This window comes from Embiotoca jacksoni, unplaced genomic scaffold, assembly GCF_022577435.1.
Source record: "Embiotoca jacksoni isolate LCO1_2020_lvr unplaced genomic scaffold, fEmbJac1.0.p SCAF_3, whole genome shotgun sequence".
NCBI classification, from domain to species: Eukaryota; Metazoa; Chordata; class Actinopteri; family Embiotocidae; genus Embiotoca; species Embiotoca jacksoni.
In genome coordinates, this window is record NW_027185381.1 from 15,705,366 (window position 1) to 15,724,419 (window position 19,054).

A 19,054-nucleotide genomic window follows, 5' to 3' on the forward strand; every position below is an offset into this window, starting at 1 on the left:
AAATTATTCATAGTCATAGGTTGCTGGGTGATATTCGCAATTTTCATACTTACAAGCATATATCCTTTCATATAAGTTGAATAGAACAAGACACTCTAATTCCTCCTTTTTTTCTTCAAAGTAAAAGCCAGCTGAAATTTTCTGTGGTTACATTTATTAGAAGAAGAAAAACATCCACATTCAGATGTACTTTCATGGTGTTTTAAGGGATAAATCTTTCATGTGAAATGAGTCCTAACGATCGTTTTGTACTTAGGCATTTCACTGTTGGCTAATTTCACAGATTTTCTGACTTGATGATTGCATCATAAGCAAAAACGTGTTTGAGCGTGTCTGTGTACGTGTGAGTTTCTGACATTGCCAAAGCCAGTGAGCAGGTGCCATCACTTCTCATTCCCACCATTTACAATGAAAAGACATGTTGAAGACGAGCTGGATCAAGGGAGTCTGCGAAAGGGAATGTGTGGGAGAAACCACTCCAATTTCTGCCTTTCAGCCAGTTCTCCTTGGCATTTTAGTTGCGATTACACATCAAGCTAACGCTACTGTAATTCAGTTTGTCAGGCTGTATAGCAAGAAAGCTAAAGATATCTAAATCTACTGTCACTGTACCATACCTGTAGGCAACATTTAGAGAAGACAGTGTTCTCCATTTTGCTCTAAATGCTGTTTTTTAACGAGACCCTTTTCAACAGATAAATGGCACATTAGAAACTGCTCTAATACCTTATGATTTAAAATATCTGCTATTACAAACTTGTTTTTACTGTTGTATTTACATCATCATATGCTCGGAATTGCTGCTACACGTTGTCTTTGAAAAGTGAGCCATTTACGTATTGCCTCACAATGCTCCATTACTGCACAGTTGATTTCTAAAAACCTACCCTATCATGCAATTGTAGGTAGTAGGTGTCCAATTCTCACTAAGCATTATGACTCACACCAGGCATAGAGCAGCTATCCAACTCTAATCCACAAGAGATAATTTGGTATTCATGTTTTACAAATGTGCTTGAGAAAAATCCTTAAATCTTTTTGGCAAGTGCAGTCGAGAAAGTCGTGCAAGCATGTCATCCACCATGAAAAGGCAGCGGGACGGTTGAGTAAAGCAAGGCTTTGTCTCCTGAATTCAGCCTGAAAGATGTTGCCATCATCAGCTTTCTTTGTTGCAGACTTTGTCTTTCCAGTATTTTACTGGTTTCACAAAGGTAAATAGAGGCTTGACTCAGTGGGACACATGCAGTTTTCCTACAACAGGTAATAAATTTGCGTGTCAGGCCTGCGCGTCACAGATTAAACATGCTTTGTTTAGGATGATTTATGAGTGCAATGTCGTGCTGGGTGCACTTGGCTGTGAGACGCTGAGGGTTTGATGGCGGTGAGGGGGTAGCAGGTGGAGCGGCGGGTTGGTGAGTGTCAGATTTGTCTTACAGGAAGACTGATCTGTAGCTGCTCCGAGGGTGCCCACTGCAACACACACCTCTGTCATTAATCACACACTGCCTCAGACTACAGAGTGCTTTGTCTTCTCCTCCTCTCACAATAGTGCTGCAAGCTGTCACCATCCTGAGAAAAGCTTACTTCAGAACAACTATCAAGAAGTAACAGAAACTGCATATGCCCTATGAAACTACAGGATACATACGTACTCTCACAATGAAGGATGTAAAGTCGCAATGCTAAAATAGGACTCTTACCTGTTATCCTCACAGTATGGCAGCTGTTGCATATCTCTACCAGTCATAAAAGAGTATAAAACCTAAGAAAACCACACTATTCTTGTACTTGTCCTCCTGCAGAGAAGGTTACCTGGATATACAGGATTAAGATCATTCACTGTCCTCACGAAGAAACAGCTGATTCAGCAGGTAGCACAGCTAAAAGCATGTTGACTTACGGTATAATCCAAATACAGCTGACTGCTGCTGATGCCCCACTTTCTCCTGATCGCACACACTCATTCGCTCCATTCTCAGTCTGAATTTGAGGTAATTAATCACAGCAGGAGCAGTATTAAATCCAGGATCTTCTTGATGGGTGATTAGTTGATTTTTGACTTGAAGCTGAACATCATGAAAAAACATTGCTGACATTACATTATATACATCGTGCAGATGCTGTAGCTCAAAATGTTATACAGTAAGTGCATTCAACTTTTATAGGAAGAAGAGCTGGAGGTCATTAAACACTGTAAGTGCATCCTTTCCGAGCAAATTAGATTTCTCCATGATCACCCCTCTCACAGTTGGATCTCTTGTAGCAAATGTCTCCAAGACCCCTACAAAAAACAACAACTCCCTTTTGCAATTTATTGCAGTCACATGGCCATAATAAGAATATTAGGTGCTACTGTGGCAGGGAGAGAAGGGCATTTAAAAAAGGGGAGGTAAAAAAAAAAAAAAAATCCAAGACACACAAAAGATAAAGCCTGTATGTTAAATAGCAAATTTAACATACAAATAGCAAAAAGGCCTTGACCTGTGTGCCATTGCCTGGTGTGCTCAGTGGAGGTGAGGGAAATGAAAGAGTGCAAATAATAGAATTGTGAAGGTATAAAAAGCAGTGTATAACTGAAAGTATTTAGCATTCAGAGTATTCAGAAAAGAGACTTACAGGCAAAGCTTAAAGCAACTTACTGATTATGCAGAACATACTAGGGCATCTAAGATTTGCAGGAAGCTGGTGCCTGTTTTCTTTGTGTATCTTAATGTGTTTTTTACTCAGTGAAACTGTGAAAATTTCATGTAAAAATCTGTATTTTCTTTGCACTAAAATATGGGCCAAAATTTGCCATCTACCCTAGGCATCTCATAAACAGTTAATTTCTAAATATTACCCTAGGTGGTCAGGAAGGGGAATAACGATCTGTCAAAATAGAGCTCAGGTCCACAAAGCATGCTTTCAGTGTGGAGGGCCAGATATGTGAAGTATATAATTGCATGCACTGTTTAACATTTATTACATTCAGTACACCATTGCGGTTTGTTTATCGTAACAGACCAAGCAAACAGAGTTAATGTGCCTCAGCAAATATTTGCAGCACTATATCAAATTCAGCTACCAAATTAGGGATATCAGAGAGGCCAAATAGGGTCGCGTGTGAAATAACAGAGTTGTTAGGCCATTCACTGTTCCACACACAGATTGCCCTATCACACGAGTGGTTGAAGTGTTTGCACACAGAGCTTTGCCGCCTGCGGGCTTATATATCACACTGTGCCTTATTAAGAGCTTTTACAAAATCTGGCTTTCACTAGCCCCCCTTAGTCACCACGCTGAGGGCAGCAGTCTTCAGGAACTCGGTTTGTACACAGGCCTGACTAAACGCTTAGTCCCTCTGAACAGATTGGGGCAGTGTACATGTGCACAACAGATAAAAGGCGAAAATGGAGATATTATAGCTGTGCTGTATGAACGCATGGCAAAATTGGTTTAAAGTGATATCCTTCTCCCTGTAAGTGGTGTAAGAGATCAGACACATTCAGCTTTATTGGATGTCACGGCTTGATGTGATTGAATTTTATTTTTCAGCATATTGAACTGCCTGTTTCAAAGTGCACCACAACATCCTTCACATTATTCTGATGAAATTCAGAAAGTGACCCATATTGAAAACATTTTTGCCCTCTTCGCAATGTAATTTATAACCAGATTGTACAGTAACAAGTTCTGATAACCATGAAGACAGCGTGGTATTAGTCTCATGGTACAAGTTCAGCTGTCAGACAGACAAGCCATTTCATTTTATGCATAAGTAATGAGCAGTGACCACTGACCCATAAATTAATTATCTCCAGCTGCACGCTGACCCACTCAAATGACTTCTCTGTAATCGGTGAAAGTTATGATGTATTTTGGGTGTAGCCTGACTGTGTCCTATTCCTACAGCCACCAAAATAGAGGACTCCATTTCATTATAGCATGCTGGGAATTCCCCACCATTTCCTCATGCTCTTGACCTCCCACCCTCCATTGTATGTGCAAGGAGAAGGTCTGAGGCCGGAGTGGACCGTGCAGCTCTGCCAGGCTGACAGATCGGCTCGTCGTGCCCTCTGCTGCTCCGTCTGCACTGCGGCTCCATTGTTCTGCCCTCTCAGGTCGAGCCCCAGGGCAACTCCTCACCATTGTGTCTGACAGACCTGCAACCTGATACCATGGCAGTAGGCGCCTGCCTTTGTCTCTGTGGAGTACTGATGCCGCATGTATTCTATATGTGCATGTGGGTGTGTTTGAGTGTGTGCATCAAGTTTTAACATTTAGACTGGCAAAGAACATTTGTGGACTTATAAACATTTTTGTTCTAACTGTTGTAAATACGGCGTGCGCATTAATAATCTGCATTCAACACTGTGCTAGTTCACTCATGTGCTTATCACTCGGAAAATATGTGCATGATCCAGGACCCATAGGCACGGAGACAAACCAGGGACTAAACTGTAGTAGGATGTATGTCTACAAAGGTCTGACGCTCTTATTTAGTGTCAAACTATACAGCCACAGTCACATCTTTACTGCAACAAGAAGACGACTGACATCTTATCTCACCTCCACAGAGAAATGGAAAAACTGAGCCTGAAGAAGCCTATAGTGCAGACACAACACAACAGCCTATACACATCAAAGCAAGCCCCAACCAAGCTGAGCATGCCGTTGTGTGTCACTGAGGAATAGTCCTCTTTTTATGTAACACACAGATGATTAAAGAGTTCAACACAGCAAGCAGACTAATGACTCCACTGGGTTGTAGGGGAACTCAGGAGAGAAGAAGGCAGGGCCTCTGGAGAATACTTGCTGAAACGGGGATAGGTTCTAAAATATACAAATTTATTCATCAGAAAGCAGTCTTTTTATGTCATCCAAGTGTGCGAATATGAGTGTGTGCAGGTGGCAGAGAGTGAATGTGAGCAAGGAAGGCGGAGGGGGAGAAAGAGATGTGAGAGAAAAAAAGATAGCAAGTCTGATAGTATCAGCCTTCTGTGAGCTATAAAACATCAAGCAACCGGTAACAACCACCGTGAAAACAACTGCAACTCTGCCATAATGTTCAGTTTAAATTTTTGTATCTTTGTTTTCTCTCTAATACTATGATGGACATTTTAAATAACATTTATTATATCTGCATTAATGTGATTTTTCATTTGCTTTCTTCTTAATTTATCAGATATAGTCATGGAGGCTGTAGCATGTGCATACAGTACAGTCAGATTTGTACAGTGGTTAAATGGACACCATTCAGTCCCTTGTGAGAGGTGACATGGTTATGAATGGTTGTGGTGTTATGGGACAAAGTGTGGGAGTTATTGTCAGTCACTATAGGAAGAGGGATTAATGACCACAACCTCTTGACAAAGGGTAATCATATGAGATTTAGAAGAAAACTCTCAACACACGGACTGTGCAAACTTTGATCATCTAACTTTAGGTATGGCTTATGTCTCAGAGAACACTGCTGAAATCGTCATCAGAGTAGTTTACTCTTAATATGATTAATAATCCTTCATAGTTATATACATAGAGGTACTTTTTTTTTATTCTTCAGCGCCACCTACAGTCCATTACAATATTTAAAGAACACCGCAAGGGAATTTCTTCAAATTTACCCCAAACATTTACTTGAACTAAAAGATGAAGTGACTAGCAGTCAAAAGTCAAAGGTCAAAGTCACTGTGACCTTACATCCATCCAATTATTGTGAAGTCAATATCTCACGAACACTTTGAATGAATTTCTTCAAATGTTGCACAAATGTTCACTTGGTCCAAAAGATAAACACATTAGATTTTGGGGGTCAACAGTCAATGAACCATGGTCAAAGTCACAGTGACCCATCATCTGACCAATCCACCCATGCCATTCTGGTGAATGCAATATATCAGTAATGCCTTGAAGACTCAAGAATGCAGTAATTATATTTTGGTGGTCAAAGGTCGTGGTCACTGTGCCCTCTCAAGTCTGTCCCATTCTTGTGAATGCAATGCCAGAACTCGTGAATAAAAGGAGACATTGTGACCATATTTCACAAGACGCTAATCTTGGGTGTCCCCCTTAAAACTGTAGTGATTTTATAGATCTTCTGTGCTGTGTGAGAAGCATCCACATTTTAGAATGTGTAGCTTCTTTGCAGCAACATCAATATTGGAAGCATTGTCTGCTGTCATGGCTACAAATTTGTGTTCAATCAGAATCAACTTAATTGGCTAAGGATTAATTCAAAGTCTTCACTTCATATATTATATGAGTCTGGACATACATGCATGTAAACTTGAACTTGAATGGCTGGTGGAGGCCCAACCGCATGGCGGTAATTAAAAAAAAAATGTCACTGTCTCAATCAACAATTCTCTAATCCTGCTTATTCACTTCAGGGTCACAGGAGACTACAGCAAATCTTAGCACATACTGAAGGAAAAGAAGAGTACAGGCAAGTGGATAGACTCAAGGTCTAACACAGACCTTGTACTTGATTCATCTTTTTCAATAGTTACTTTTTTGTATCAGTAGATAAGATGGACGTTTTTTTCAGTACCTCTATTCAGTCAATACGTGTTTGTTTTATTCACGTGGCAATATGACTAAAGACTGTTTTTTTTTTATTGGCAACAAAGTAGTGTGCCTTGAATTTTAGGGGGATTCCATTCCCTCTCTTGTTCACATAACTCTGACGCTTTTGTAAACCATTGTGCCGAGAGGAAACATACTCCGTCACTAGATTGAGGTGTTATTTTTACATAAACAGGTAGCCAACAGACTCGCAGAAACAATCAGTGTGATACAATTTGTGATGCTGTAAAAGGTTTTGTGTATATCCAAACATAACAACTTAACTTAGCAAATCATATGGTTACAGTTGTTATATAACTTGAATGCAAACAAATACAACACATTTTTGCATTACACATATGCCCTTGGTGGAAAAGAAAATACTAAAAATGTGCCCACAAATGCAAATGTCACCAGTGAGAACTTTAAATGAAACCATTTAATACTATATTCATGTATATGATTACTTTATTTCTACTTACATTGTGAACACATGTTAATCAATTAATATAGTCAATTATCTATTTAACCACAATTTTGAAATAAAGTGCTTTAAAAACAAATGTTTTTACTTAATTGTTTTGGAATTTCAATCTATCTGATTCCATTTCAATCTTTCACAACTCAATCTAGGGATTGTTTAATTTCCTTTTTATATCCACAAGAGCTTTGCTACCTTTCTCTTTCAAGTCTTCAAGTCCTCTTTTAGGAATAGAACGTAATACCCAAAACATACACCATTTAGAGGAAGGGATCCTCATCCCTGGATATGGCATTGAAATAGTAAATGCAAATCCACTAAAATGGTTAGCCCTCATGAGTACAATCCAGCAGGGATGACAACATAAACAATGGTGCCGATAGTTGTTCAAACCAGCTGCACAGTGCTATTGTTAGGATTAGTGGGGTAATCTCAGGGCTGGAAAAGCTCACAGTAGAGACCCCTGATCAGCCAGGGTGGATAAGTGCTTGTTCCTCTTTCGTTTTGCACAATGATAGCAAACCGCATTTCTCGATATTACATTTTGGAATAATTTCTTTTATGGAGTGTCCTTGTTTTTTTTTTTACTTTATGAAATTTTCTACCACTTATATGTACTCTTTGCCATTTTGACCCGTTATGGCAAAACAAGTTAATTTTGATTTAATTACTTTTTTGTGAGCGATATTGCATTGAGTGAAAAAAAGATAGCAGTATTGTATTGTGAGGAACAATGTAAATGAGGACTGCGACTAGGCTAAGAAAAGGAAGAAGGAAAATTTAAAGGAAGAGAAAAGAGAGCAAAATGAGATCTTGTGATTGTGTGGATGGGCAGAAGGCCTGCAGAGCTTGGCAGGAGTCCTGCTTTTGACAGCAGCTGCGGCCTCAGTTTTATTACTTAAGGTGGTGCCTTGACGCCGCACCAGTCTTTCTATCTCCAGCTCTCATGCTTTCAATCAGGGGGGACCATAAATTATTGTCAGCAGTAATCACAGCTGTCCACTGTGGGCCTGCTGAGGGGTCCCAGCCTGTCCTGGTGCATTATGTCACACTGGATGGTGGCACCTCTGATATGGGCAGTGGGATGGACCTGCAAGCGGACTAAGACCCATCACAAAAGTTTAAAAGAGATGTCAATAAGAACCTGAAGCAAATGAAAAGGATCTGCTGGGCTGAGGCGATTAAACTCTGACTTAAAAGCATAGCTCACCTGAATATAACAATTTTGGTCATGATATAGTAAGACCAGTTTCTGAAGAACCACAGGTCTGCTTTCAGGCTTCCTCTTTTTTACAGCTCCATAAACAAATGTCCAAATACTGTATTCAAGTGGGTGTAAAATATTCATATTTTACATTTATATGCCCCAAGAAATTCTTTGTTGTATCTGTTACCTCCAATTTCCATTTTGGTTCTAACTTCAGAGGAATTTTGAGGACAAGGGGTTAGAGTTGTTAATCACTAAATATTCAATTTTGGTTGAACCCTTCATTCTGTAACACTGGAATGCAATACAAATGAGAGACTGTACATCTGTGATCAAACACCCTTTAAAAAAGATGTGATTTCATTTCATTCTAACCCAGAATGAAATGAGAGAACGCCTGTTGGAGTTTCACTAAATGCTGGCACAGCTCTCCTCTCTAAAGTCATGAAGCAGACAAAGTGGGTTTCCTCTCTTTCTTCTGTACGCAAAAGTCATATGGCTCTGTTGGCAAGCTGCCTGGGTAGTCGTGGCACGATTTGTGTTTTTCACGACAGCACTGTTATTTTGCCGTGAAAACTCTCCGCATGGGGTGGCACACCCACCTCTGGCAAGACACTGCTGTCAGAGCTGATCAGCAGAGAGCAGCCTTCCCTTTCAATTAGCCTTGTCTGTCTAAAGAACAGGGCCAGGAGCACCAGCACACAGCCACACAGGCACCCAGTGAAGGAACAGCAAGGAGAGCAGGTGGGAGAAGAGGGGAGAGCTGGAGAAGTAAGCCCCAAAACTCCAGACGGGGACTGAAATACCCTCCACTGCTGTGCACTAAGTCCCTCTGTACCAGAAAGGGCCCTGCCATGGCACGTCACAGTAAACACAGGCAGGCTCCATGGAAACACGGCCATTTGGCACAAAAGCATGGGATGCGATATGGCACCAATGAGGCAGATAATTCCCTAAATAACTATATCTTCCCCCTCATGTGCTAACACAGTGATGAAGAGCGAGGGTGCATGTGTGTGTGAAAAAGAGAGCATGCAGGGAACAGCCGTATTGCATGTTACCCATATAGTTACTAGGGAAACAACACAGCGCAATTTATAAGCCACTAATCAAGAGACAAATTAGAGGTTGTTTGGGGAAGCTATCAACAGTGTTGAAGGGGCTTGAGGAGGAGCGCTGGGAGAGAAAAGACAGGGTGGTAGCCATGCCCCTAGGTTGTTTATTACAAATGCCACATCCAGGTGGGATTTGCAGAGTTGCACCCTAGCCGGCGTCTTTCTCTCAGTGGAAAGAGCCTGAGGTGGAGGATGGTAAACATGGGCAGCTGTAACACAAGCACAAATGTCCCCATATGTTTGACTGGGGGTATTCAATAGAGGAACTGCCAAGAAGAAGTAATTTATCGATAACTTTATCAAATCTGTGGAAATGTTCTTCAGTTTATTACCAACACCACGTGTTCAAAGTAGATCAAAGCTTTAAATAAGTCTAAGCATTCGTGGAGCAAAATCTTCAAAGACCTGTCTCAAGTTAAAACAGATCACAATCTTAACACTGTGCTTTTTTGTTCTGGTTTTAGTGTTTAGTTCACTAAAGCCATTTGTAATAATAAAACCAGGCAATAAAAAGTCACACAGAAGAGAATTGTGTGGTATGATGTTCCAATATTTCAAGCTCCATTTTCCCTATTGAAGAGATGCTTAACTGTTATGGGTATCATGTGTTTAAAATTGCTGTACAGGGCCATTGTACCTATAAAACCAGCAGCTCTGTCACCAGCAGACTGGAACCTGGAAAACCCATCACTGACATGAACCTGTAAAACTTCAAGGTGAGCGCAGGAAAGTATGATGAACAGACAAAATGCTGTTGTTCTTATATAAACTCCCATTGAATTAGAGCAAATGTTTTGTTGTTGACAACACAATCTCCCTACATGCACAAGTAGTCGTTGTTCTGGAAATTTTAGTCACTTCACATGATCATCATTGAGCTTGATTGAATTTGCCCAGTTGTCATCCGATTGCAGATACTCGAATGTTCTTTTAACATCGACAGGAAGGACTAAAAAAACTAAAAAGTAATCAACTGTAGGCAACTGGCAAAAACCCAATCTGCTGATTGAAGATCATGTGAAATGGCTGAAAGATCCAGACCATAATGTGTCAGCTGCTGTTTCCAAGGTCTAAAATGATCTTTTCGGCTGCATCAAACATCAGTGGAGGCTCTAAATTAGTAGTTTGCTCATTCTCGACACGCACTGTAGCAAATCCAGGATAAAGTGATCTGTTTTGGACATATTGCTCCAGATGCTTGTATATTTTTATCTTTTATGTCAGAGCAACTGTAGTGAACAAGACAGGCCATTGTTGCCTTTTGTACTGATGAGGATGTGAGAATTGAATGCAATATTATTAGCAGTGCAAATGTAGTTCTATTAGCAGAGCAATGTAATACCACAGATCAAATCTAATAAGACAGTTGTTAGCAATGTCAAAACACACACAGTGTTATGATTGTTGAGTGGCAGGGATGACTCCGAATGCTCTTTTTTTCATTGCAGAGTGGACTCAGTATGTCAGCACACTTTCAAGCAATGCCAAACTCCAAAATCCAGCTGGTCTCTCAAGCCTCTGGTCTCATATGCATCCTGTTCAATCCATATGTAACGGAGGATGTGGCCCTATCTCTTTGTTCTGTTGCCATAAAGAAAATATTACTACAACATTTGGTGGATAGTTTATTTTATCCTTACTTGACAAGACTTATCATGTGGACATGGTTTGATTTTGACTGCTGGGCATCAATATGAATTGATCTTCAAATATTGATACAAAACAAATCTCTAACAGGTGTGTATTAATGGAGCAGTTTGTAAACCATTAACAATCTTTTCAGATGCCACATTACGTAATGTCAGATAAGACTTTCTATCTATTACATTTGCTATCAAAAAGTATACCAATGTTACAGCTGATTGTGTACATTCATGTCAAACTTTAAGGAAATAGAAGAAGATTAAGGGAAGGCACACATTCAAGAAAATATGTCGGAGATTAGGAAAGGCGGAAGAGTAGGACTCTAAGTACAGAGGGAAGGATAGCATCCTCTCTTGCCTTTCCAGCTGATGTGTGGGACGGGGGCCCCTTTGGTGAGCGTTGTTGTCAGCCGAGACAAACTGCAGCTCCTGGGAGTGCCCCAGATCTGACAGAAACCTCCCCCTCCATCAGTCACGTCATCTGAGTCAGTGAAGGAGTCTGTGCCCTGCTCGCGGTCACACTAACCAGGAGACACAAGCTGTTCCTCTCCAGGTGCTCATTAATGCACTTGTCCTTGATACCTCCACCATACAACAACACAAAGACAAACACATGCCTGCCGTGTTCTAATTACACTTGCGCGCACACACACTCACAAGGATGTGCATCATACATTTCACTAAGAGACTTGTAAATGTCAAACAACGGCAGACGCCCCTTTACTTCCCCCTCCTGCTGTTGCTGCTCTTGTCTTTTTTTTTTTTTTTTTAAATCCTTTTTTTTTGTCTTTGGTGGTAGTGGTGGGGAGAACTGTTGTTGTAATACAGAAAGAGAGAGAGAGCGAATGTAGTGCTATGTAAAGATGGTTCAAGCCTTTGAAGTGGGGGACGTTGGGGACAGCTGATAGCAAAGCCAGCACTGGAGTGGAGAGCTAGGCTGGAGGAATTCATCAAGCTTCCTCAGCAATTAGCATATGGGTCTAATTATCATATGAAACCAATCCTCCATAACCAGCTTCTGCCTCCAATATGACTTTCTATCCTTCTACATTATCACCCATCCCACTGAAAAATGGTGAGCATGGATGACCCCAGTATTGTCTTATACCTCTCCTCTCTAAGGCCTGCTTGAATAACTACCATACCTCCAATGTTCCTTTTTCCATTATGCAGTTAAGCCAGACAGTTAATTATCCAGGAGCAGGGAGGCCAGGTCTCTTTGCTGGCTGCGATAACGATATGCTTTGCTGGGCAGAGAATGAAGAGGGCCAGCCCATAGGGAACCGTGCTGATGTCAGGCAATCTTTCAAAAAAGGCCCAGGCAATTAGATGCACCAGTGCTACAAGGGATGACTGGTGTTATTGAGGATACTGGCTAGCTTCTCTAATGGGGGTATTTAGGGCAATTATGATAAAGATGTCAGGGCGACCTCCCTGCGACTGCTGCTTTTACAAGGGGTGCCTCTAAGTGCAGGATCACAGAGCAGAAATAAGGAGTGACTAAAGATGTGACCAGTCCCGTGTGGAAGTCTTGCCACCAGCAGAACTGCACTTAAGACTTGTCTCATGTGGAAAATACTGTCTAGAGGTGCTAAATGGTCTAATCTGCCCTCAGAGTTGAGTTTTATGGGAATTTTGGAGTCTATTATGCAAGTCTCAAGAAAATAAACACTCCAGTGTTCAATTAAAGAGTAAAGCCTTACTGACTTGTTTCCATTTCGCATCATACCCATCCAGCACATCTGGCCCAGGGAGACATAAAACACTGTTATTATTTAATGGACGAGGGAAGCTGACCATCTGTAAGGTAGCACAGCCCCACAAAGGGGCTTTTCATGTGGCTACTGTTGTACATTACTTGCATCTGAATTGTATCCATGCACACATTCACCTCAGCCATCACCTTTTCACCACTGGCATCCACCACCTCACATCAAAGTTACAGCTCAGGGACATAACTAAGAGCTACTGGTCACCACACACACTTATAACCAGACAGCACATTTTCAGTGTTAGCATATGCCATCCACATGGCTGGCATGACACTAAACACATATGGACTGATGTTTGAAGTAGGTTCAAAGAGGCAAAAGCAGCGGAAAAGTGCAACGTGGACCATGTATCCTCTTTCCTCCTTTTAAATGGCCAAACAGCTGGCCGTGTTCTTACGAAGTGCTCAGTACATTTCCATGATTGTTTTTATACCATGCTGGTGGATAATGTGCCATGATATCCCTCTCTCTGTAATAACCTCTCAGGATAGACATTAGACAGTCAGGAAACACCAATCCCACTATCCAGATGAGGTAAAGCTCTTCAGTGAAGCACATTCCAAAAGTAAGTGTTTCTTTCGGTTGTAGTTCATGGAACAGTGCCATACACTAGTGAGGAGAGACTGGGGAGATTAGATATTAAGTTTAATGCAATAAAACCATCAAAATAGAATGAGCCTCTCATTATAATACTGTAATAAAGAAGTGCTGCTAGAAAAAATTAAGCAGGCAAGAGAAATTTAGATTCATAAACCAAAAATGATGGTCTTTAGATATGCTAGGCAGAGCACTGTAGGTCCATCTCTGTTAGGCCAGTCAGTTAACCAGTCTGGTACAGATGGAAATATCTCAATAAATATTACAAAGATTTCCATATGCAGACGTTCATGATAAACAAAAGATGAAGGCTGATTTTGGAGAATGTATTTCTGGTAACACCAGCAAATGTACACGTAGTTTCAGTGAAATACAACTATTGGATGCATTATCACTGTCAGTTCAATGCATTCAATACAATTCAGGACAAAGTGTAACGACTTTGATCACCTAATTTTCCACCTCAAAATTTCAGTGCATCTAAAAAATTTGAGTTATGACTAAATACATTTAAAAAAAATAACATGAATAATAACAATGACATTTCCATCTGCATCAGCTATACTCTGTCGCACTAATTAGCAAATGTTAACTAAGGTGATGAATTTGGTAAGCATTCACCATTAGCGCTGTCATTGTGCACATGATAGTATGTTGATGTTTGAATTTCAGCATCATGTGTGCGCTGCTGGCATGGCTGTGGACTTGGACTAGTTTCTCTATTTTCAGATTGATGTAGCTGGTTTTGATGCTTTTGGATTTGTCATATTTTCAATAATATTTCTGCCCTCACTGTTTCTAGTGTATCAATCATTTATTATAAGTGAGTTATGCCCATGAAAGTGCCAAAACAACAGCAAAAATGTATTGAATTTTCTCATTTGCATTTTTTTCCTGATAAATGAAGACTAACACAAAAAGCAGCATTTAGGAGTTTGAGGGCGTTCATTAAGCCATAATAATATAAAATGATGCAAATGATGTCCTCCCATGGCCTAATTTTCTTTTCTCCTCATTCACTCTAAATAATTTTTCATCTCACATTGGCTCCTGTTCATTACAGCTATACTCATTCTATGAAATGCTACCAAAGCATTGCAGCATTATAAGCAAATAGGCGTGGGGGCCTCTCTCTGAAATACTAGCCAATCAATCAGGTCAGGTTTGCCCTTCTGGAGCAACAAGACCCCGTCCTACCCAGCCATCAGTCATGCGCCACCTCCGGTTGTCCTCTTGCCTATTTTCACACCATCTCTTTCACTCCACTGCTAACACGATGACTTATTATGTTTTCCAACTTGATTCCCCTTGATGTTGCTCTCTCTAGGTCTCTCGCTGCCCATGAGTTAAAATCCCATCTGCCGATTTTCCATGACAATAGCTGGAAAATTAACGCCACATGTTTGGCAAACTGTTAAGCAAGCTGAGGAAACCTGAGGGAATTTTTATCCGATTCCCCCCCCCCCCCCCCCCCCCCCCCCCCCCCCCGGCTATTTATCTTTATCAATAAAATCTATCATGAGAAGGAATTTCTCATTTTTAACATCAACAGTAAAGAGAGGTTTATGGTGTGGACCTAAATCTTGTACAGCCACTACATTATCTTCACTTGGTGTGTTAAAAGTTTCCATGCGCTATTCTGTACAAGGTCAGTTAAAAAAGGACAGGATGTTAAAAAGTTTTCCATGACAAATTGGTACTTGTGCAAATAAAATTTATAACACCAGTGGAGGTATATTGTCTTCTCGGGGGTAAGGCTTCACCCCGGTGTAATAAAAATGAAACAAAAGTCAAAGCTTTTCCCAAAAGGGTGCAACATATGTCTGCACTGTGTAAGGTCACCTTTAAGGCTGCTGTGCTGCACTGTGCACACAGCTAAGAAGCATATTTAAAACATCAGGTAAGCATTAGCTCACAACTTCACAGCCTGGGTGATTACAAGTGTTTGTTTTGCTGCAGATTGCTGAGGTGAGTTTGAGCTCGTTCACTCTCCAGATCTTGTCACAGGTGTAGTGAGATGATATTAGGGAATGTATCTTTCCACAATAAACTTAAATAATGAGAAAATCATCCTGAAAATTGCTAGAATAAAGACCATAAATCACAGCATTGCAGATTTTTCAAAAGCAACGCAAACCTTACAAATTGTAGCCACCCGAGTCATTTTGTGCCATTAGAGAGATGTGTTTCTCTCGGTGTAAATGGATAATCAAGAGCTCTGCATCAGGTCTGGACAGAGGACCAGCATGACCTGCTGTGTGTACATAAACCCCAGCTGTAGAGATGGATGGCTGCAAGACAAGAGTGTTGTTCTGTGATGTAGTGGAAGAAGAATCCCACTGTGCCTTCCATCCACCATCACACACAAACCTCCCCGAACACCATATGTATCACTGTCCGCATATGCTGAGATGAGGATGTGTAATAAAGACACTGTTTGAAATTGTAGGTGTTATAAAAGGGTAAAAATCTGTGTCTATGCGCATGTGTGTGTAATTGCATAATCGGGTACACATAACAGCTACTTGTCTGATTACATCAGAGACACAACAGGAGTGAAAATCAGTCACCTTTGCTGCACCAGCTCTTCTTCTCTGCTGTTTTCTGCTCCATCTGTTGTCAACAGGGGGATAACAAAAGGAAAAATCAGACAAAGAGAGTGAGAACAAGACCCACCATCCTTCCAGGAAGGACCCTGAAGGGTTTGGGGCCCTGAAAAATAAGGCTAATTTGAAGGTCATTTAAAGAGCGCCAGGCGGTGCGGCTCAGGAGGGGGGCCTCGGAACAAGTGCAGGGGGAGCGGCTTGGTTCGAACCGCTGTGAGGTAGGCACTCCGACACTCTCCCTGATGCTCTTCATCAATCTCTCCCATCCACCAAGTGACCCACATAGCAGCCAGAGGGAGAGAGTTGCCTTTCTTCCATTATTGATACCACCGCATCACACAACCTGAACTTATCTGAACCAAGTCAGCAGAGAAGCCACAAAAGGTCAGCGAACCACAGGTGGACATTGAGCCTCTCATTCACATTCACAGCTATATGTAAGTAAGTAAGGCCCCCTATTTTATATTCCTATTGTATACAAACCATTCATTTTGGGAGCATATTCTTGAAGGTAGGGATTAAATGTAAGGTTTACGCAAGTCTTAAGCCTGAACTATTTAATTCACCATCAAGCAGAAGGAATCAGTTCTCTCGCAGTCAGCATCATGCTCAAAGTGCGCTGACTATACATGTCATATTCATACATTTAAAATGTTTATTATTATTATGACAAAATTTAAAAAAAGTCCTATGAAACTTTACAGACTGATTCATGGACTTTAAATGTAAATCTGAGAGTTGGAGATGGAACAAATATAACATATGATTGTATGAACTAACATACATTTTGGACAAAGACGTTGCCCCTTATTGCTGAACAGACATTTTCCAAATGTAAACAGGTGAAACATTTGTTAATGCTGGACCACTCGGCAGCATTGAAGCACAATTCACTGTGAATTGCAGCACTTTGATTGAGTGAATAGGCAACTTTCAGATCTTCCCTTGGTGAAAGGCTGGACCACTGTGTACCAAGGACAAGGAGCTGCACCATCCTCTCATCAGTCTAAGGGATGTCTTTTGCAGTGTTACCTTTGTGTGCGTGTGATTTGGTTCGAGGTTGCAGGGATACAGACAAGCCTCTCCACATCATTTTGGAAAATGTATTGCGAACCGCTCCGTATTTTAGTTCCTAAAGCCTGATTGCAGGCAGTGGAACAAGATGAAACTCCCCCGTACCCATCCAGTGTCTCCCTGCAACAATGCTGCTAAAACTGCAATTATGAAGGAATATACATGCTGTCAGCACAAAAAACAGTTATTGGTTTAGCCCACCATTGTCTAAACAAAGAATGGCAATATCACCTCCAAAGCGCTCCATAATCTTTGATTTTGACATTGAATAGAATAGAGAAGAAGCTTTAGAGGTGGAACAATAGTAGATTTGTTTTCCGCATATGCTTCAAATTAGGCCAAGGTTTAGGTAAGGATAAACACAAGTTTAAGCCATCCCGAGTCTTTGCTATAGCAGAGAACAATTCAAATTTGAATAAGAAACTATTGTTTAACAAGGCAATGGAAGGATGCTGCTGGATGCAGAGAGCTTATCTTATCGTACTGTAACTATCATGTCTTTGCTATGGATGGCTTCAGTCAGTTCAAAGGAAGGGGTGCCTGGCTTAAGTCCCCGGCTTTGTTTCTACTTCTTAACAGCAGCATTACTTGCACAAATACTTTGATTATGGTACTGAAACACATTTCTGCAAATAACCTAGCTTTATCTGAAGTGTAGCAGCTGTGAAACCATTTGCATATTTGCTGTGAGTCAGAATAGGATACCTTTGTTTAAGTGGTAAACCACTTGTGCAATTTAACAGAATTATGAATTGACGGGTTGTGACAGTTTTCCCCAAAATTCACACTTTCTGTTCAAAATCTAATGAGCTACGTTGTTGTCAAAGGCTAAAGAGGAATATCAAAGCTCCAGAACTGCAACGATATCTGTAGTAGAAAGATAGTTAACCATTTTTAATGGTTTAAGACGCTATATAAAAATGTGTCACATTAAATTACTGTCTCCGCTCTCTGGTCCTGCTCTACACACCATTTGTGACAACAGGGGCTCATGTTCATTGCTGAGGGGTGGGTGTCTGTGGGTTAACTAACACAGGAAGTGGGGACAGCTGTCTAAAAGATAGGTGCTAGTTTGTGGTTTTAACAAATAACTGTGACATATTTGACAAGCATGTGCATAATATGATTGATGCCTCTTGCAGATTGAATATGACTGTAATAAGAAATGAGTTTGTGGGCTTCATTTATCTGCGAATTGGATCCATAAATTGCTTTCTCGTTATGGAAGATAGATCCATTCCTGTGTGGAAAGTTAAAGATGTCAATGTTAATTATCTTTTTTATGAAACTGCTTATAATAGTTCCAAGGAGATTATTTTACAAATATATCATATTTGCCTTCTTTTTTCTTGCGCAAAACACTCATATCAAACTAAAACAACATAAAACACACACCATATTACTTTAAACTTCTAATGAAGCTTGAGAATTCAACAAAAAAAAACCAATTGAATTGTGAATTGTGTTGCTTTCATTTCGATTCGGCTCAGTGACGAGAATCTTGCCGCCACTTGTGTGAATCATTCTGCATGTTGATAACACTGTTCCTGCACAGGCTGGGGACAGTGTGGTTTGTTACCTTACCTGCCTCTTACCGCACAGTTCTAGGTTAAACTTGAGCGAGTACACTATAATTTTCCGTACAAATAGAAGCAAGACATGAGTTTCATGACTAATGTCATCTACACATCTAATCCAATCTAATCCACATGTTGAGCAGATATCCTGCCTGTGCAGTTTTGTTTTCCTGCTGCTACCGTCCAACAGACAAGGAGGATTTCTGTTTTCATCTAAAGCTTTGGTTTTTCAAGTGTAGTTGACAATGTTGCCATGAGTCTCTTAAATTGTGAACAAGAAGAGCAAGTGCTAAAGTGCTTGAAGGCAGATTTCTATGGTCAAGTGTCTTGACATATGAAAGTGGAGTTATTGCAAGCGCAGGACTCAGAGCATGTTCTAAGTTATGAAACACTGAATGAAAAGACTGTAATACTAAAATATTCCATTATTTTTAAGAGC